Source organism: Artemia franciscana, chromosome 3 (genome assembly GCF_032884065.1).
Source record: "Artemia franciscana chromosome 3, ASM3288406v1, whole genome shotgun sequence".
NCBI classification, from domain to species: Eukaryota; Metazoa; Arthropoda; class Branchiopoda; order Anostraca; family Artemiidae; genus Artemia; species Artemia franciscana.
The window spans coordinates 30954827-30976417 of NC_088865.1; the positions used below are offsets into that span (position 1 = coordinate 30954827).

At 36.2% G+C, this 21591-nt stretch overlaps 1 protein-coding gene across 1 annotated transcript in view; it reads left to right on the plus strand.

The window, feature by feature from the left end:
* Positions 1-10792: 10792 nt before the first annotated feature.
* LOC136025149 (protein CREBRF homolog) overlaps positions 10793-21591 on the plus strand; it is a 100995-nt gene continuing 90196 nt past the window's right edge. The window contains exon 1 of the mRNA XM_065700901.1: positions 10793-10849. The gene's annotated coding sequence lies outside the window, so the exon portion shown is untranslated. The remainder of the gene's footprint in view (positions 10850-21591) is intronic.

The following is a 21591-nucleotide window of genomic DNA, read 5'->3' on the forward strand; positions in this document are numbered from 1 at the left end:
TTCCGGTTTCCAAGATTTCTGTTTCCCCCCTTCAGCCCCCTATGTCCCCAGATCCGATTCGAATAGAAAATAGAGCATCTGAGACATGATATATTTCTATATATCAAGTTTCATTAAGATCCGATCACCAATTCGTAAGATAAAGATACCTCAATTTTCAAGTTTTCCAAGATTTCCGGTTTATCCCTCCAACTAACCCAATGTCACCGGATCTGGTCGGGATTTGAAATAAGAGCTCTAAAGCATAAGATCCTTCTAAATATCAAATTTCAGTAAGATCTGATACACCCGTTCGTAAGTTACAAATACCTGATTTTTTTAATTTTTCCGAATTACCCGTTCGTAACTTAAAAATACCTCATTTTCTCTAATTTTTCGGAATTAACCCTCCCCCAAACTCCCCAAAAGAGAGCGGATCCGTTCCAGTTATGTCGGTCACGTATCCAGGACTTGTGTTTATTTTCCCCACGAAGTTTCATCCCGATCCCTCCACACTAAGCGTATTCCAAGATTTCAGGTTTCCCCTCCAACTCCTCCCAATGTCACCAAATCCGGTCGAGATTTGAAATAAGAGCTCTGAGAACGCAATATCCTTCCAAATATCAAATTTTATTAGGATCCGATCACCCGTTCGTAAGTTAAAAATACCTCATTTTTTCTAATTTTTAAGAAATTAACCGTCCCCCCCCAGATGGTCGAATCAGGGAAACGAAAATTTCTAATGTCATGTGGTCTGGTCCCTGATACGCCTGCCAAATTTCATCGTCCTGGCTTATCTGGAAGTGCCTAAACTAACAAAACCGGGACCGACAGACAGACCGACGGAATTTGCGATCGCTATATGTCACTTGGTAGGTACCAAGTGCCATAAAAACGAACATAAATTATTCCGTATATGAAACAGTTCTTCACCTCCTCAACGCCCTGCTCTTTACGCGAAAGCTTTTAATTGTTTTAAAATTGTGGGAACGAGTCAAACTTTAGCATAAAGAGCGGGGCGTTGAGGAGGGGACAGCCCCTTTCATATGCGGAATGAATTTTTTTCCGTTTTTAGTTTTAATGTTCCTCCTTACTTTCAGTTAAAAAAGACTTGTTTTCTTTTTTAATTTCTGAACATTTTGAATTAACGCAGTTTTTGATTTTGACACATCGCTCATTAATAATTAACACAAAATTGGGTATTAATTTTACTTCTTTGGCCAAATGGCTTCCTTAAAATTTGGATCAGACGATTTTGAGAAAAATGGTTGAGGGAGGGGGCCAAATTTGCCCTCTAATTTTGTTGGTTACGTAAAAAGACCACTAGAACTTTAAATTTTATTTACGAACGTTTTTATTAGTAATAAATATATGTAACTTACGAATTAACTTACGTAACGAGCTTCCATATTCGTATATTCTTATTATGTATATGAGGGAGTTCGCCCCCTCGTCAATACCTCGCTCTTTACGCTAAAGTTTTAATTTGTTCCAATTCTTTCAGAATGACCCTTGAATCACAAAAGCCGTTTAATTAGAATAAATAACTCTTTTGAAATTACTAAAAATACTTTAGCGTAAAAAGCGAGATATTGAGGAGAGGATGAACCCTCTCATATACGTAATAATTTCTGTTCGTTTTAAGTTTTAATTTTGCTCCTTACTTTCAGTTGTAAAAACCTCCACGAGAAATTCCTCCATGGAAAGATCCTCCCGCGTAACTCCGTCCCCCAGACCACCTACCACCAGAAAAATTCCCCCTAAAAACGTCGGTATACTTCCCAATAACCAATACTGTATGTAAACAATGGGTAAGGTTCATAACTTGCAGCCCTTCCCCCAGGGACTGTGGGGGATTAAGTCGTCCTCAAAGACATAGCTATTAGACTTGTCGACTATGTTGTACAAAATGGCTATCTCAAAATTTTGATCCGGTGACTTTGGAAAAAATTAGCGTGGGAGGGGACCTAGTTGCCCTCCAATTTTTTCGGTCACTTAAAAAGGGCACTAGAACTTTTAATTTCTGTTCGAACGAGCCCTCTCGTCACATTCTAGGACCCCTGGGTCGATACGATCACCCCTGAGAAAAAGAAAAAAAACAACAAAAAGACAAATAAACACACATCCATGATCTTTCTTCTCGCAAAAACTACAAAATTCCACATTTTTGCAGATAGGAGCTTTAAACCTGTATAGTAGGGTTCTCTGATTTGCAGAATCTGATGGTATGATTTTCATTAAAATTATGCGACATTAGAAGTGGTTTCCCACTTTTTTCGAAAATAAGGCAAATTTTCTCAGGCTCGTAACTTTTGATGGGTATAACTAATCTTGATGAAAGTAATATATTTCAAATCAACATAAAAATCCGATTCATTTGATATATCTATTGGTATCAAAATTCCGTTTTTTAGAGTGTTTGTCTCTATTGAGCCGTTTTGTTCCTTACTTGCAGTTCGTTTCCACGAACTGCTTGATACGCTTAACATAAACGTGGTTATCAGATAGTGAAAAGTCAACAGCTTATAATATGCATGGTTATACTGTTGTTCATGTCCCTAGAATGGTAACAAAGGGCTCAGGAGGTATTTCTTTATTTATGAAATCTGATATTCAATTTAGTAGAGGGTCTGACCTTGAATGATTATTTACATTAGTAGTTTCTAATTGTATGACAGTTTATTCTCTTGTCATTGATCTGAACATCCAGTTTACATGTGATACTGTCTGTTTGTTTTATAAACCCCTTTCTTTCCAACGCATCTTTTCTGTGACTTGCTTGATCAGCTTTATTGAGTTTGAAACTTTCTCTAAAAAACGTGTTTGTGTTTTGGGAGATTTTAATTCCTGTTCCAGTTCCAAAATTGCAGGGGAGGTATATGAACTAACAACAAGTCCTTTCACCTCTTTGACTTCTTTTTCAGAAGCACTAGCCACTGGAAGCGCTATTCTCCTCCAGTCTGCAAACAATCAATATGTGCAATTATGAACAATAATACACTGTTATTGATTGTGGGAAGTGCGAGTACCTGAGCTACCTGTCCCCGGCAGTTTAAGGCCACTAGGCCGGCCGGTACCAATACGGCTCTTCCTACTCATTCCCACTCTCTTCTGCACAATCAAAAACTATAGATAAATCATGTCCTTTTAAAAATTGACTTCTTCAAGCTTTAATAATTATTAAACAATATTTCTCTTCTTTAAGATATCAATTGCTGCCTTAAATATCTTACGATAAATTTCCCATGGCAGGTTAGAATCCAGGATAGCTGTATAAGTATTTGGAATCTTAGCCAAGGAGCAGAAACGCTTAAGAGCAATAGTCTCCTCACTCTGAGCTTGGCAATCAAATAATATATACTGGATTGTTTCATCTGCTGAAAAGCAGACTTAATTGCAATATGTTAAATTCTGGATCAAATGATGAATGTGACTATCTTTTTGATCGACTTTCATCTCTTTCAATTTCTTTCTTTCTCGTGTTGACCTTAAAAGAAATTCTGCCACTTTAATAGATAATATATTTATTTTTCATCCACCTAATTTGAAGTTTACTTCTGGTCTTGTGTTCACGGATCTTTCTGATCACTTCCCTATTTATCTATCACTATTTGTGCCTAAAACTGAGATTGCTGTGGATGAGCAGGGTGAGTCTTCTTGTAGAACTATTACAGATAAAAAAAAATTCTAATTTAAGACAGAGTGATCTTCAGAGTGATGATTGGTCTGATGTTCTTAAAGCTAATGATGTTAAATATGCAACAAGTTCATTTTTGTGTCGTATGGGAACTCTGTGGATAAACATTTTCCTCTTAGAAAGAGGCCAAGGAATTCGACGCCCAAATGTTCTTAAATGTCTAGAGGTCTGATCAATGCTACACATATGAAGGCATCTCTGTTCAAGGCTACATGTAAAAGTAAGACACAGGATGGTTTTTGAAGTATAAATAACATAAAAATGTGCTTACTTCTTCAGTACATGCAGTCAAAAAGCTGTATTTTTCATGTCGAATTGATGAGTTTAAAGAGATTTTGTGCAAGGTTTGGTCTGTAGTTAAGGAAGCTCTATCTTGTGAGAAACTGAAACAACTTTTCCCATGTCTTTACAGAAAAGCTGATGGATCTATTGTGGACGAAAATTCTTCAGCAAGCACCTTCAATTCGTATTTCACCACACTTCCTTCGGTTCTCATTCCACCCCAAAGCAGAGTGAGTAGTTTCCCTTAGCAGAAAAGTATTTCCTCCTTTCCCCATGCAGTGATACCAAAATTTCTAGTATTATTTCTCAGCTTCCAAGTAGCCGTTCAGGTGATGGTTTTGGTTTGAGTAATAATGTCCTTAAAAAGATTGGTCATTTGTTTCTAACCCCATCTCACATAAAACTAATCTCTCTCTTTCTTCTGGTGTTTTTCCTCATTTACTAAAGTTGTTAATGTTGCACTTTTGCATAAAAAGGTGATTCGTCTCTATTTCAAACTATAGACTTATTTCTCTTCCTCCCTTCGTCTCTAAGGTTTTTTAAAAAGTAGTGCATCGTAGACTCTCTTCATTTGTATTTAGTACTAAAACGACTGTATAAAATTGTCTCATAACTAACCATCAGGATGTTTTCGTCCCATTTTCTCTACTTTGTCTGCACTCTCAAATACAACAGAGTTTGCGGAAGTCAATCTGGACAAGGAATTGTGTGTGTTGGGTGTTTTTCTTCACTTTTGGCTAGCATTTGATATTTTAATCTTGTTGATGGTCTTTATTGCCATTTGCACCCTGTTATTTTTGCTGACAACAGTAACTTTTTCATTGCTGCAGTGGACCTGCCATCTGCCACTTCCATTGTTCAAGATCTTCTTGAAAAAGTAAAAGATTGGTACTGGTTAAATAATATGGCTCATAACAGCTGGAAGAGTGCCATTGTGCATTTCAGGACCCCTTATCATATGAGAGACGAGAGGAAACAATCACCCAGACTTATGGGAACGATATTCTACCGGAAGCTAGTATGGGGAATTTTTTATGTGTGTATCTTGACTTTTTCTTGTTTTAGATCACATATAGCTCACACTAGTTCCCTCATCCTCCGCCAGTCTTCAGTGTTGCAACGGGTTAACTCATTTCTTCCCCCAAAGGTTAAACTTTCTCTTTATTATGCTTTTATTTTTCCTTACTTTTCTTATTGTTGCTCTGTCTGGGGTAGTGCTAACAAATTTCTTCTTTGCTCACTTCAGAGAACCCAAAATAGGGCAGTGAAGGCTACTTTTCTTCTCTCTCAGCTATACCCTTCCTCTGATCTTTATAATGATGCTGGAATAGATCCGCTGGATCCTATTGTTGATAAAAGTAATCTTTATTTAGCGCATTCCGCTTTAGTAGGCACATTTCCTCTGTCTCTGTAGCAGTTTTCCCCACGGACAAGCTCAGTTAGCTACTCTTCTTCTTTGCATAGTTCTTCTCTAAGATCTAATTTACCTAAGCAATCATCAACAGCAGCTCAGAGGCCTCCTGTTTATCATTCCATTCTACTATAGAATTCCATCCCTTCTGATGTCCCTCTATCTCTCCTTGCAAAAGCAGTTTCTCGGCGGGTCTTTCAAGTCCATTAAGTTTTGTTCTTTTTTATTCGTAGTATTGTTATTTTAAATTCTATCCCAATTTATGTGTTTCTCTCGTTTTGTTTTAAAGTGATTTTCAGAAACCTTTCTGTCTGTTAAAAGTCCTTGTCCTATTCCAATGTGTTTCTATTGTATGTATTTTAGTGCTATATAAAAGTCCAATGTTTTATTATTGTATTGTGTCACCCACTACAGGCCAAGCTTCTTGGGCCAAGCAATCGTTTTACATTTATAATTGCTTTTTTTAATCAACAAATGGTTGAGTGATTGATTGATTGACACTACTTTGTATATAATTTTTTATACAATTCTGAAAAAAGATTATACCAGCTTTGTCTCTCACTCAGATAATCTGTCTTGGCTTTTTCAACTTTTGAAAGTTGAAAGCCATGGCTCTCAACTTTTTCATCACAGTCCACCAAGTTGATTTTAATTCAATTATTTTAAATTCTTTTTTTTTAACTTTAACTATTGTATAGACACTTTAAAATTATACAAAAATATTTTTTGATGTAACTAAATGTTTTTTTTAACTAAAAGCATGTTAGAAAAAATATTCAAAAAATTTTTTTATTTAAATTTGATTCAGGAAAAATAGATATTACATAAACAGTAAATATATAAACAATAAAAGTTAATTATTAAGACAGATTTTAGAGATTTTCAAAAAAGCTTAAAAGACTACAAAATGGTGTTAGATCAAATAAAAACTAAGCCATTTGAATCACGATGGTCAAAAACCTTCGAACGGAGGCTCAACATCCTTCTTCTTCAATACCAATAAATAATCTAAAGCTTAAAAGGCATTACGTGACAAAACATTGGCTCTATGGCCAGTGAGAAGAAAAAATAGAACAAACACAAGAATGTTTCGTCAATATAACTTCACACAAATAAAACCAGGTGTCTTAACCAGTCAAGTGTCTTTACTTGTCTGTTTTATCAACAAGTTTTGGTTTCAGCAATGGTTCTTCTCTTAGTCATCTTTTGGCTATTTTTTTTTTTTTTTTTTTTTTTTTTTTTTTTTTTTTTTTTTTCTTTTTTTTTTTTTTTTATTGCATTGAAACACCCGTTATTCAGTGTTTCCGACTCGTCCCTTGTTTCAGATGTAGCTTTATGAACAATAATTTCTGCTTTTAGAACCCCACAAAGTTTATTTCTCGATCATTTAAATTAATTTACTAAACAAAAAAACAACTGAAGAATAGAAAAGGCTACATTTTCTGGATATTTTGCTAATAAAAAGGGATAACAGGTTGATTTTCTCTATATATGGAAAACCTATACAATAATGATAGATATTTTAAAAAAACACAACCATAATGAAAAACCATAAAAAAAAAAACAAGCGTAAAAAAATAAAGATTCACGATCTACTGATTCTAAAACTTCAAATAGCTATATCCCTTTACACTATGTTCCAGTCCTGGGTGAAAAACTTGAACGAACTTTACTTAAACATGGGATTGAAACTTGCTTCTAATCGATAGAATCTTTGGGTAACTTTTGAATTCTGGGAATCGTGAGACTTGCGGTAATTTAGGGAGAGAAGCTTTAAGCATTCTTTACTTTTGTCGTTTCCCAAAAGAATAATTAATTTCTTGTTCAAATTCATTTTCTTATTTTGGTCCAGTTGCTTTTGTGTTTTCATGGAATCTTCTCGCTAATTGTGTGTATTTTCTACTGCTTTATTTAAGAGAGTAGCAATTGCATATGTATTGGCTTTATCTTTTATTTTCATTCTTTTTATTTTAGATTTCTTTTTGTCTTTTAAATTGCTATGTTTTAGATTATTTCTGTATCAACAATGAAGACACCTAGCGTTATACAGGCAAAATATTTGCATGATTGTTTTCTCTTCGTATTTCCTTACTGACCATAGACCCGTCATTTTTCTCAAGTTTGTTTTTTGTCTTATCTTTAATTTTCCCGCTCAGCCTCTTATGTTAAAAATACAGCCCTTTTGCATTTGAAACCATCGTGGATGACTTGTTTCAAACACATAAAAAAAACTGACGAGAAAAACTTGTCGGTACGACAAAAAAAGTGTTTAAAAGGTAGGTTCAAGATGCTTCCTAAAAACGAAAATATCATGTATAAGTACACACTTTCTGTTGCCAAAATTTGGCGGAAAAACCTCCTTTGTAAATATTTATAAATGGAAAGCGTTACAATTATAAATTACCCAAAACCACTAGATTTGGTGGTTCCCATCCAGAAACAATAGTTTATATACGAGACGAGTCATGCTCTGTTTAAAGCAAGCATGAGAAAAGGAATATATATATATATATATATATTCTTTTTTTTTACAATTTGTCACTGAACCATATAATCAGCTATGAAATATATTTCGGCTGCTATAACTTTTCTCAAAATACCTACAGTGTCTTTGAAATCTATGTTAATCTTGAAGTAGAAGCAAAACATGCTGTTAACTAGGAATCAAAAATATTGTCACGCTACTTGTAATGCAACGCTAGGACTGGTATTCCTAAAGAAATAAACATATGTTATCAATACCCCCCCAGATATTTTTTGAAAAATACCTTTTTTGATAATTAAACTGAAAAATACCTCTTTTTAGAACTTTTGTTAAAAAAATTGCTCCAGTGGATTAAAAAAAACTTTTTGCCTGCTTCCCGCAAGGTTTTTATGGCACTTGGTATTAACCAAGTAACATATAGCAATCGCAAATTCTGTCGGTCTGTCTGTCGGTCCCGGTTTTGCTACTTTAGGCACTTCCAGGTAAGCTAGGACGATGAAATTTGGCAAGCGTATCAGGGACCGGACCAGATTAAATTAGGAATAGTCGTTTTCCCGATTTGACCATCTGGGGCGAGTGGGGGGCCGGTTAATTTGGAAAAAAATAGAAAAAAGGAAGTAATTTTAACTTATGAGCAGGTGATGGGATCTTAATGAAATTTGATGTTTGGAATGATATTGTGTCTCAGAGCTCTTATTTTAAATCCTGACCGGATCTGATGATATTGGGGGGAGTTGGAGGGGGGAACCTAAAATCTTGGAAAACACTTAGAGTGGAGGGATCGGGATGAAACTTGATGGGAAAAATAAGCACAAGTCCCAGATACATGATTGACATAATCAGAACGGATCCGCTCTCTTTGGGGTAGTTGGGGGGAGGGGTAATTCTGAAAAATTAGAAAAAATGAGGTATTTTTAACTTACGAACGGGTAATCGGATCTCAATGAAATTTGATGTTTAGAAGGATATCGTGTCTTAGAGCTCTTATTTTAAATCCCGGCCGCATCTGGTGACATTGGGGGGAATTGGGAGGGGGAAACCTAAAACTTGGAAAACACTTAGAGTGGAGGGATCGAGATGAAACTTGGTGGGAAAAATAAACACAAGTCCTAAATACATGATTGACATAAACGGAACGGATCCGCTCTCTTTGGGGTAGTTGGGGGGGGGGGGGGGGTATTTCTGAAAAATTAGAAAAAAATGAGGTATTTTTAACTTACGAACAGGCGATCGGATCTCAATGAAATTTGATATTTAGAAGGATATCGTGTCTCAGAGCTCTTATTTTAAATCCCGACCGGATCTGGTGACATTGGGGGGAGTTGGGAGAGGGAAACCTAAAACTTGGAAAACACTTAGAGTGGAGGGATCGGGATGAAACTTGGTGGGAAAAATAAGCACAAGTCCTAGATACATGATTGACATAACCGGAATGGATCCGCTCTCTTTGGGGTAGTTGGGGGAAGGGTTAATTCTGAAAAATTAGAAAAAATGAGGTATTTTTAACTTACGAACGGGTGATCGAATCTCAGTGAAATTTGATATTTAGAAGGATATCGTGTCTCAAAGCTCTTATTTTAAATCCTGACCGGATCTGGTGACATTGGGGAATGTTTAGGGTGGGGGAACCGAAAATCATGGAAAACGCTTAGATTGGAGGGATCGGGATGAAACTTGGTGGGAAAAATAAGCAGAAGTCTTACATACGTGATTTACATAATTGGAACGGATCCGCTCTATTGGAGGGGGGGGGGGTTAATGCTGAAAAATAAGAAAAAATTAAGTATTTTTAACTTACGAAGGAGTGATCGGATCTTCATGAAACTTCATATATAGAGGGACCTCGTAACTCAGATCTCTTATTTTAAATCTCAACCGGATCAAGCGTAATTGGGGGGGAGGGGCAGGTGGGGGGACCGCGAATCTTAGAAAATACTGAAAACGGTGAGATCAGGATGAAACTGGATGCGAAGAATAGAAACCTGTCTAAGATACGTGACTAACATAAACGGACCGGATCTGCTCTCTTTGGTAGAATTGGGGGGGGGGGGATAATTTTGAAAATTGAGGTATTTGTAATTTACGAAAGGGTGACCAGATCTTAATGAAATTTGATATTTTTAGAAGGATCTTGTGCTTTAAAGTTCTAATTTTAAATCCCGACTAGATCCTGTGACATTGGGGGGAGTTTTAGGGGGAAACTGGAATTCTTGAAGAACGCGAAAATTGGGGCATTTTTATCTTACGAATAGATGATCGGATCTTAATGAACTATGATTTTTATAAGGAATTCATGTCTCAAAGCTTTTATTTCAAATCCCGACCAGATCTTTTGACATTGGGGGGAGTTGGAGGGGGAAATCTTGGAAAAACACTTGGAGTGGAGGAATCGGGATGAAGCTTGGTGGATAGAATAAACAAATATCCTTAATACGTGATTGACAGAATCGTACTGGATTCGCTCTCTTTGGAGGAATTGGGGGGAGGGTTTCAGTGATTGGCGAGTTTGGTGCTTCTGGACGTGCTAGGACGATGAAAATTGGTAGGCGTGTCAGGGAGCTGCACAGTTCGACTTGATAAAGTCGTTTTCCCAGATTCAAACATCTGGGGGGGCTAAAGGGAGAGGAAAAATTAGATATTTATAACTTACGAGTGGGTGATCGGATCTTAATGAATTTTGATATTTAGAAGGACATCGTGACTCAGAGCTCTTATTTTAAATCCTGACCGGCATTAAGCCTCTTATTTTCTTTTTAAATCAATCTATTGATTCATAGAATTTTGTTCGAGCTCATACCATATGATCTCTTGGCTCTTAGCTCTTCTCGCCTCGTCACAAGTGCCATATGAGCTCTTAGCTCTTGTTGTGAATTGGTATCACTGGCTAAGTTTAAGTTTCTATCCTACGCCATCTAACACGATTAAACAGAAGGCACGTTTTATATTCAACATTAGCAAATGGTTTAAAAGATTGAAAACATTGTTTTCGTTAAAGGTTCTGCTTTGTTTTATTTCGATTTTCTTATTAACTTTTGTAGTCATAATCAAATAAAAAGCAAGCTTGGTAAAATTCTAGCTTACCTATTTTTTTTTATCTTGGGAAGGGGTTAGGTTGGGAAGATGGAAATTTCAGTAATGAGTCCAGGGCAAAAAAAACTCTGAGAAGGTAGGCTATTGCCAAGCTTTCATGTTATCCCTCGTCTGACTTTTAAGTCTTGGAAATTCGCTAGCCTATTTAAAGGTGTATTCCTATTGAAATTTGGCAAAACAACATTTTACCTTAATTTTCAGCTATCAGTTTCTTTCTCTCTGGTTTCAGTTCTGAAAATAGGCTAACTAAACTTCTAGTTTAGCTACTTTATGCTATCTTGGAAAAGGGTGAGCCTAAGCTAGGAAAACAAAACTTTCAAGGATGGATCTAGGCTACAAACAAAACTTTCAAGGATGGATCTAGGCTACAAACTAAGTATGTCCCTGTAAGTAAAGTATGTCCCTTTATTCAAAAAGGACAATGTACTTCTTGAGTAAATCCAATGAAGGCCCACTAAGCTGATTGCCAGTATGGAAAACAAGCCCTACAGTGAACAGCTGAGGGAACTCAGCCTCCCCTCTTTAGTCTTCAGGTGAAAATGTGGGGACATTATCCAGGCACACAAACTTCTCTCTACCAATCAAGAAAGTGAGATCCTGGAGATTAACCCCTCCCACATACCACAAGGACACCCAAAACAAATCTGCAACTTCATGCAAGAACTAGAGCAAGATACAGCTTCTTCTCAAACCAGATTGTGAACCTCTGGAACAATCTCAAGGAGAACACTGTTTCTGCTTAATCAATAGATGTATTTAAACACCATCTAGATGCTGAGTAGAGTGACAAACTGTAGAGATTTGACTGGGATTTTTAGTAATTTCAACTATTTATTCTACAGCCTTTCTGATTCAGGGGCCATTCTTAAAGAATTGGGACAAAACTTACAATTTAGTGTAAAGAGCAAGGTATTAACAAGGGTACAAATCCCCTTGTATACATAATAAAAATATAAGAATATTAAAGTTTGTTATGTAAGTTAATTCTTAAGTTATATATATTTTTCACTAATAAAAACGTTTGTTAAAAATTAAAAGTTCTAGTTTCCTTTTTAAGTAACCAAAAAATTGGAGGGCAACTAGGCCTCCTTCCCCACCCCTTATTTCTCAAAATTGTCTGATCAAAACTAAGAGAAAGTCATTTAGCCAAAAAAAGAATTAACATACAAATTTCATTTTAATAATTTATGTGCAGAGAGCCAAAATCAAACATGCATTAATTCAAAAACATTCAGAAATTAAATAAAAAAAAAACTAGTTTTTTTAACTGAAAGTAAGGAGCAACTTTAAAACTTAAAACAAACAGGAATTACTCCATATATGAAATTGGTTGTCCCCTCTGCAATCCCTTGCTCTTTACACTAAAGTTTGACTCTTTGCCACAATTCTACTATTTAAAACAATTAAAAGCTTTAGCGTAAAGAGCAAGGGATTGTGGAGGGGACAACCCATTTCATATATTGAGTAATTTCTGTTCGGCTTAAGTTTTAAAGCTGCTCCTTACTTTCAGTTAAAAATAACTATTTTTTTTAATTTAATTTTCAGTTAGAAAAACCTTCCAAGTAACTGGGTGGTGAATAGCCTGTTTTTCAATACTGTCAGCAATTTTATTTCCCTTAATCATTATGTAAAGGAACCCAAATCATTTTCAGTTGAAGAACCTGGGAAGACATTATTTTCTAAATCCTTTCCTGTAGATGAACAATGATTGGAATAACTTTTCCCTGTCTCTTTTTCAAATCAAAATAACACTTAGAATCAGAGAAGATAACAAAAGCTGGCTTCCAGCACATTATCCAGAGCCTTTTGGAGAGCATGACATTCTGCATGAAAAATAGAGGCTCCATATGAGACTTTAATCCCAACTGATGAATCATTCCATTCAGAAAAAATGCCTGTGGATTCCTTACCATCTTTGGAGCTTGGCAATATGTTCTCAGAGTATGTTTTGCCCCTGGATTCAGTACTGTAAGTTTCATTTTCCTAGCCCTAACCCCTTTCTAAGATAGCAACAAGAGCTAAGAGCTCATATGGCACTTGTGACAAGGCAAGAAGAGCTAAGAGCCATGAGCTCTAACAAAATTCTAAGAATTGATAGATTGATCTAAAAGGGAAATCAGAGGCTTAATGCCAGTCAGGATTTAAAATAAGAGCTCTGAATCACAATGTCCTTCTAAATATCAAAATTCATTAAGATCCAATCATCTACTCATAACTTATAAATACCTCATTTTTTCTAATTTTTCCTCTCCCTTTAGCCCCCCAGATAGTTTTCCCAGAATCTGGAAAACTGACTTTATCAAGTCAATTTGTGCAGCTCCCTGACACCCCTACCAATTTTCATTGTCCTAGCATGTCCAGAAGCATCAAACTCGCTAAAGCACTGAACCTCTCCCCCCAACTCCCCTAAAGAGAGCAAATCCAGTATGGTTATGTCAATCATGTATCTATAACATTTGTTTATTCTATCCACCAAGCTTCACCCTGATTCCTCCACTCTAAGTGTTTTCCAAGATTTCCAATTTCCCCCTCCAACTCCCCCCAATGTCAACAGATCTGGTTGGGATTTGAAATAAGAGCTCTGAGACATGAATTCCTTCTAAATATCAAATTTCATTAAGATCTGGTCACCTGTTCTTAAGTTAAAAATACCTTAACTTTTCCATATTAACACCCCCCAGCTCCTCCAAAGAGAATGGATCCATTCCAATTACGTCAATCACGTATCTAGTACTTGTGCTTTTTCTTCCCATCAAGTTTCATCCCAATCTCTCCACTCTAAGCGTTTTCCAAGGTTTCTGTTTCCCTCCTCCAACCCCCTGTGTCCCTGGCCCCAATTCGAGTTGAAAATGGAGCATCTGAGACATACAATCCTTCTATGTATCAAGTTTCATTAAGATACGATCTCCTATTCATAAGATAAAAATACCGCAATTTTCACATTTTCCAAGAATTCCGGTCCCCCCCTCCAACTCCCCCTCCCCAATGTCACAGGATCTGGTCAAAATTTAAAATAAGAGCTTTAAAGCACAAGATCCTTCTAAATATCAAATTTCATTAAAATCTGATCATCCCTTTGTAAGTTACAAATACCTCATTTTTCCGAATTATCCCCCTCCCCACTAACTCCACCAAAGTAAGCGGATCTGGTCCGGTTATGCCAGTCTCGTATCTTAGACTTGTTTTTATTCTCCCCATCCAGTTTCATCCTGATCTCTATGCTTTATATTTTTTTGTATTTTCTAAGATTTCCAGTCCCCCCCTTCAATGATGTTGGATCCGGTTGAGATTTAAAATAAAAGATATGAGTTATGAGGTCCATCTAAATATGAAGTTTCATGAAGATCTGATCACTCCTTTGTAAGTTAAAAATACATAATTTTTTCTAATTTTTCAGAATTAGCCCCCTCCCAATAGAGTGGATCCAATCACGTATCTAAGACTTCTGCTTATTTTTCCCATCAAGTTTCATCCCGATCCCTCCACTTCAAGCGTTTTCTATGATTTTAGCCCCCCCAAACTCTCGCAATGTCACCAAATCTGTTCTGGATTTAAAACAAGAGCTTTGAGACAGGATTAACTTTGAGACAGAATTTTTCAGGATTAACCCTCCTCCCAACTAAGCGGATCCCCCTCCCCCCCTAAAGAGAGCGGATCCGCTCTGGTTATGTCAATCATGTATCTAGGACTTGTGCTTATTTTTCCCACCAAGTTTCATCCCAATCCCTCCACTCTAAGTGTTTTCCAAGGTTTTAGGTTCCCCCCTCCCAACCTACCCCCCCCCTAATGTCACCAGATCCGGTTGGGATTTGAAATAAGAGCTCTGAGACACGATATCCTTCCAGACATCAAATTTCATTAAGATCTGATCAACTGTTTGCAAGTTAAAAATACTTCATTTTTTCTATTTTCTCCGAATTAACTGGCCCCGCTCTCCCCCCCCCCCCCAGATTGTCAAATTGGGAAAAAGACTAATTCTAATTTAATCTGGTCTGGTCCCTGATACGTCTGCCAAGTTTCATCGTCCTAGCTTACGTGGAAGTGCCTAAAGTAGCAAAACCAGGACCAAAAGACAGACAGACCAAAAGAATTTGCAATTGCTATATGTCACTTGGTTAATACCAAGTGCAGTAAAAAGTACTTAAACTATAATTTTATTGAAAATGCAATTCCTGTTATTTGAGTAGAATATTAAGTTAGTTCAATGTTTTCTTTTGAAAATTTAGGATAGTATATGTATTTGAAGATCTCTGAAATCTAATAAATTGGGATTGAGTGAAGTTGAGAATCTTAAAACAGTTTTTGGAAAAATTCTACTTTAGCTACTTTTTGCTGTCTTGGAAAGGAGTTACCTTAGGAAAATGAAACTTTCAGGAATGGGTCTACAGACTAAAATAAGTCCCAGAAGGTATTTTGAGGTGCCTGCCTCCACTGCTTCTCTCTCTCTTGAGGGCTGTGACCTTTGATGACCTTTAAAAATCTTTGTGTTATTCAAGCAAAACCTTGCAAAACAAATCTTCTGCTTAAGTGAAGCACAAGAAAACAGTTTTAAGTTTTTCAACTTTGCTCAATCCCAATTTATGAGGTATCAAAGATCTACAAATACATTTCCTAAACTTAGAAGAAAAAAACCATTAGTATGGCTTAAAATTTTACTTAAATAACAGGAATTGCATTTTTCAGAACTAAAGCCAGAGAAAAATAAACTGATAACTGAAAATTAATGTAAAATGTTGTTTGGTCAAAATTTCAGTAGATATAGACTTGTCAAGTTGGAAAATTTATAAGACCTAGAAATCAGAGGAGAGTTAGATGGAAGCTTGGCAATACCTCCCCACAGTATATTTTTGGCCCTGGATTCATTGCAGAAGGTTTCACTTTCCTACCCTAACCCCTTTCCAAGGTGGCAAAAAGAAGCTAAACTAGAATTTTACCCAGATTTTTTTTTGTACTTCATTTCAGAAGAAGATCTGTTTTGCAAGGTTTTAATTTCAAAACACAAATATTTTAAAGTCATCAAAGGTCACCTTTCCTGACTAAAGATTAGGATATACCTTAGTCTGTAGACACAACCCTGATAGTGTCATTTTCCTAATCTAACCACATTCCAAGATTGCAAAAGATAGCTGAACTTGAATTTTACCACAAGTTTTTTCAGTATATGCCTAGTTAATTACCTACAGGGAAGGAAACGTGTTAAAAAAACTATTCTCACTTCATAATATACAGAATAATTGTAGCTAACACATTTTTAGCTAGCCCCACTATACTTTACCCCCCTAATGCTCAAATATATAGCCTAAAGTATATATTTCCCGTCTATTCTTCTATTGCAGCCCTCTTGTTTCAACCCATGCTCCTTTAAATTGAATCAATTGTTACAAAACAAGAACCACACAATAAAGTGGTGAGTTGCAGAATGCATGGAATTGTATAATTTGGGGGTACTTATATGGGTCTAAGCCTAGGAGACCAGCCATACATAAGGAAACATGTTGAGAAAACAGTTCTTACTTCATAATATGCAGAATAATCCTAGTTAACACATTTTGCAGCAGTAGAACTTTTATCTTCACTTCTTTCTTTTTATATCCAGTTTTTCTATCACATTTATAAATATTTATGCCTATTCTCCTAGTTTTGAAAAGTGTTTATAAACAAATGCCATCTAACCAAACCTAACTTATCTCTATTTGTCTATTAACATGTTTTTGTGAGAAATAATTAGATGCCAGTGATGGTGTTTAATTAGATTTATGGAGTATTTGAAAACTGAAAAATGCAGTTGAATCCAAAAAAGAAAAGAAGAAATCAATTGATGAAAAAAAAAATTATATTATTGATTTCATTTATATTCTGAGTGAAAGGAACTAAAGCTCTTGCTAATCCTTTTGTTTGAGAAGTATTATTTTGCTTTTTCATTTAATTCTATTGCGGGGTTAGAGTTTCTGGAATTTCCCTCTCCTGAACTCAATGTTTCCTAACACTTCTAGCCCCCTCAGGGAAGGGGGCCAAGCATCTAATTGGTTATCAGAAGCTGATATTCCTATTGTTGTATCTCCAATATCCAATGATGATAGCCTGAATGAAACCATGATTACTGTCTCTGAGCCACCAATCTCTGAAACTGACAACCTGCTAAATGAGGATTTTCAGACAGTAGGCAGAAAATAGAAACGAAAAAAACCTTCTATGAGTCCTCCTGAAATAATGGGACTCTCAAACCCAAATCCAGCTGTGGAGATAAATGACAAATCAATTATCCTTTTTACTCCAACAGTAGAAGATCAATCTTTCTCTATCAAAAATATTACTAACATTAGAATGAATCTTTTCAAAACTTTTAGATGCAGCTTCACTGTGAATGTGAACAGAGATGGTTCACTAATGGTTATGTTTCTAGACAGAAATGAAGCCTACAAAGCCCTTAGCCTAAATAAAATTGGCAATATCCCTGTTACACCTGAATGGTAATAACCAACCCTGAAAAATTCTCAGAAAATAGTACTGTACAACATACCATTGGAACTGTCAAATGACGACTTGAAAGATGGCCTTATGAACAATAAGGGGGAAATGCTGGAGGTTCTGGATGTTCATCGTATGGGCAAACTAGATTCTAAGGGAACAAGAAGTAGTAAGAGTGTCCTCTTTATCTTACCTGCTAGTTCCCAATTTGACTCAGTATTCCTTTTTGGTCAGCAAAAAGCTCATAAAATATACCAAGAAAAACCTCTTCAATGCTCAAAATGTTTTAAGCTTGGTCACTCATCTAAGTATGGTTCTTCTTCTGTGCCAGGGTGCCCTAATTGCCTTGGTAATCACTCCTTGTCTACAGAAAGTAGATGCACTGAAGTGCCTAAATGTACAAACTGTGATGGTAGACATCAATCAACAGATCACAATTCATGTCCTAAATAGGTTCAACGAGCTAAAGTTTTAAAGATTGCTCTTCAAGAAAATGTTCCTTTCCCAATAGCTGCAATGCAGCTGGCCAAGCGGTCCAAAGTACCATCAGGTCCAAGAGTTAATGAGGCCAAAGAAGGGAATTTAGCCCTTCCTCAAAAACCCTGGCTACAGGTCCACAAGAACCAGCCGAATCAGGCACTCATACTTCCTACTGAGACTTCTTACCCTCCATTGGCTAAAGAGCATCCCAAGGTGGCTGAAGCTAGTCCATCCCTCAACAATCCTAAAACTAATCCTAAATCTTGGTCTGAAAGAGTGGCAGCTTTTCCTAATATTTCTACTCAAGCCATAACTATGCAAGATAGAGTTGGACCTCATATTACTAATTTAATTAAATATGTTGCATCAGTGGACCTAATATTACAATAAAATCTGGCTAAAGATAAAAAAGCCAGTATAACAAAAGAAATTGCAGAACACTACTTTTCCAATTCTATTTTCAATGAAATAGGAACAGAATTACAATGGAATTGCGTCTCTTTAAATTCAAATAAACTTGCTGATCTTATCCAATGTGCAAATGATAAGAGAATTGGAATTATTTGTCTACAAGAGACTAATCTTCATCAGTACAAGAAAATCAAAATGCCTGGGTACAAGTGCTACAGGAAGGATAGATCAACTAACAGAAAGGAAGGGGGTGTGGCAATTTTTGTTCATCTTTCAATCCAACACTCCCCTCAACCCTTAACTATCTACAGGGATGAAATAGATGTTGTAGGCATATTAATTACCTTAGTCAATGATAACCATCTTGCCATAAAATCCTTTTATAATCCATGTGGGAGTAAGGACATCCAAAGTATCTTGGAAACAGAATTATCAGGTAATAATACCTTTATTTTTGGTGATTTTAATGCCCACAGTCCTCTCTGGGAACAATCAGCAGGTAGCAACAAAGCAGGAAGAGGAATAGAGTACATATTGTCCAATTCTCCGGACACCTTGATTTTCACTCCATTTGACTTTCAGACTAGGTATAATATTTCTTCTAACTCTTTCTCAACTATAGATTTGCTTCTAGGTCCTTCTTCATATTATGATTTAGTTCAGATGGTAAAGGTGTCGTCTCTTCAATCTGATCATTGTGCAATTCTTACATCATTTCAAGATTTATGCTACACTCCCAAACCCTACGTCCCTACATTTATCAACTCCAAAGGTAATTGGTCCCTTTTTCGTGAGATATTAAATGAAGTAGGTTTTTCCTTTGTTTCTCCTAATTATGATATTAATGCCATTGAGTCTAATTTGAGATCAATCCTGCTGGAGTCAGCTAAATCGGCAATTCCAATGACTAGGGTACGTTTTTACAATGGCTCGAAAAGACACAAGAATTGGTGGAATGATGAGTGTAGGGTTGCAGTTCTGGCAAAAAGAAAGGCTCGTAAAATGTTTCAAAAGCACCCATCTCAGTCAACAGCAATCTTTTATAAGCAGTCATGTGCTAAGGTGAAACTAATTTGTAGGAGAGCTAAACAGAGTACATGGCTGAATTTTAGCTCAAGTATCAGTTTTAGAACCCCTATTTCAAAGGTCCATAATTTCATTAGCCAACTAAATAGTGGAAAGCAGCCTAATGATGACCGTAGATATGATATCATTCAGGATGGATATCCAATTGTCTCAGATAAAAAGAAGGCAGATCTGTTTACCAATGTTTTTAAAAATGATTGCTCAGATTTTCATCCCAGCCGACCTCCTTTTTGTAATCTCCCTCTTACCTGTTCTTATAAGGGTACTCTGATGAAACCTTTTTCCCAAGATGAATTTTGTGTAGCACTTAATTCTCTTAACATCAAGTCTTCCCCAGGTTATGATGGTATTTATATGAAGTGGATTCTTGAGTCCCCAAAGGTGGTTCATACAGCCCTCTTAAGTCTTTATAATCTTATTTGGTCAAGTCAAAAGTTCCCAGATGCCTGGAAGATTGCTCAGGTATTCCCAGCTTTAAAACCTTCTTATTCATCTAATGATCTCAAGTCTTACCGTCCTATATCAGTATAATCTTCCTTTAATAAAATCCTGGAAAGGCTTGTCTTATCAAGAATTGAGTGGTTTTCTGAAGTCAATCTCTTTCCTAGTGAACAAACAGGTTTCAGAAAAGGACATTGCTCTTTAGATAACATTACCCGGCTAGAAATTGATGTTTGTAACTCTCTCAACAAAAGACATGTCACAATGGCTGTTCTGTTTGAGCCGTCGAATGCCTATGGAAATGTAGTCCACAATAAATTATTGGAAATCCTAATAAATCTTGACTTCCCGTATCCTTTTATAAGTTTTATAAAGCCTTTTCTAACTGATAGATATTTTTACGTTCAAGTAAATCAGTCTAGAAGTGAGCAATGCCCCATTACGAGAGGACTTCCTCAAGGTGCAATATTGAGTCCTCTTCTATTCAACTTGTATGTTTCTGAATTTCAAGTATCTCATGCATCATTTGGCCTTTATGCAGATGATTTGATCATTTGGAAGTCAGGAAGGGATATTAGCCTTCTTCAAAGCCTTATTCAACAGGATATAAGTTTAGTCCAGAGATTCTCTTTAGCATTTGGCTTCCCAATATCAATCAGTAAAACTAAAGCCATTATATTTACTAATGGTACTCTAGATCCTCCTAATCCACTGACAATTTTCTCAAGGGAGATCCCATATTGCAATTCAGTGAAGTTACTTGGTTTATTAATGGATTCTAAAATGCAGTGGCATGAACATATTAATTCTTTGAAATCTCTGATTATTCAGAGACTTTGTATTCTAAAGAGACTTGCTGGAAGTAAGTGGGGATGTCACCCAAAAATTATTTTGGATTTTTACAAATTATATATTCGTTCAAATATAGAATATGGGATTCAAATATTTTCAGCTCGTCCCCCATCCTCATTCAAAATCCTTGAATCTTTACAAAATTCTGCTATTCGAATAGCTTTGGGTGTGCATAAGCATACTCCTCTGTCAAAGTTAAGAACACTGTCGGGATTGGTGTCCCTAAGTGAAAGAGCATCTAGTCTGAGGATAAAGTATTTCTCGCAAATCCAGGCTTATGGAGCCAAGCATGCTGTATATGCACATACCTTTGCTGAGAAGTCAGCCTGTTCCAATGCCCATTCATCATGGAATCAGTTTCAACTGGAGGTCCCAAACTGGAATCAACATTTGCTTTATGCATATCCCTTTACTGAGTCCCCCCATGGAAAATGAGTCCTCCAAGCTGTCAAGTAGAACTTATCTCTATTAGTAAAGATTTGATTCCTAATTATGAGATCCAGACTATTTTGGCTGAACACATCTCAAAGGCTTACCCCAACTATAGAAAAATATATACAGATGGATCCGTCCAGAGGGAAAGAGCTGGAGCAGGAGCATGTATCCCATCCCTGAATTTGAACATTTATTCTCCTCTCCCATTGGGATCTTCTATCTTGTCTGCTGAATTATGTGCCATCCGCCTGGCCTTGGATGCACTTATAAATTATAACATTGAATCTGAAAATATACTCTGTCTCTCCGACTCTAAATCAGCATTACTACTGATCCAAAATATTAATAGAATTGCTAATGACAAAGATTTATATAATATTAGAAGACAGCTTCTTAATCTTAAGATCAAGGAAAATGAAGTTTATTTTCAACATGTTCCTAGTCATAAAGGTATAAAATATAATGATATGGCTG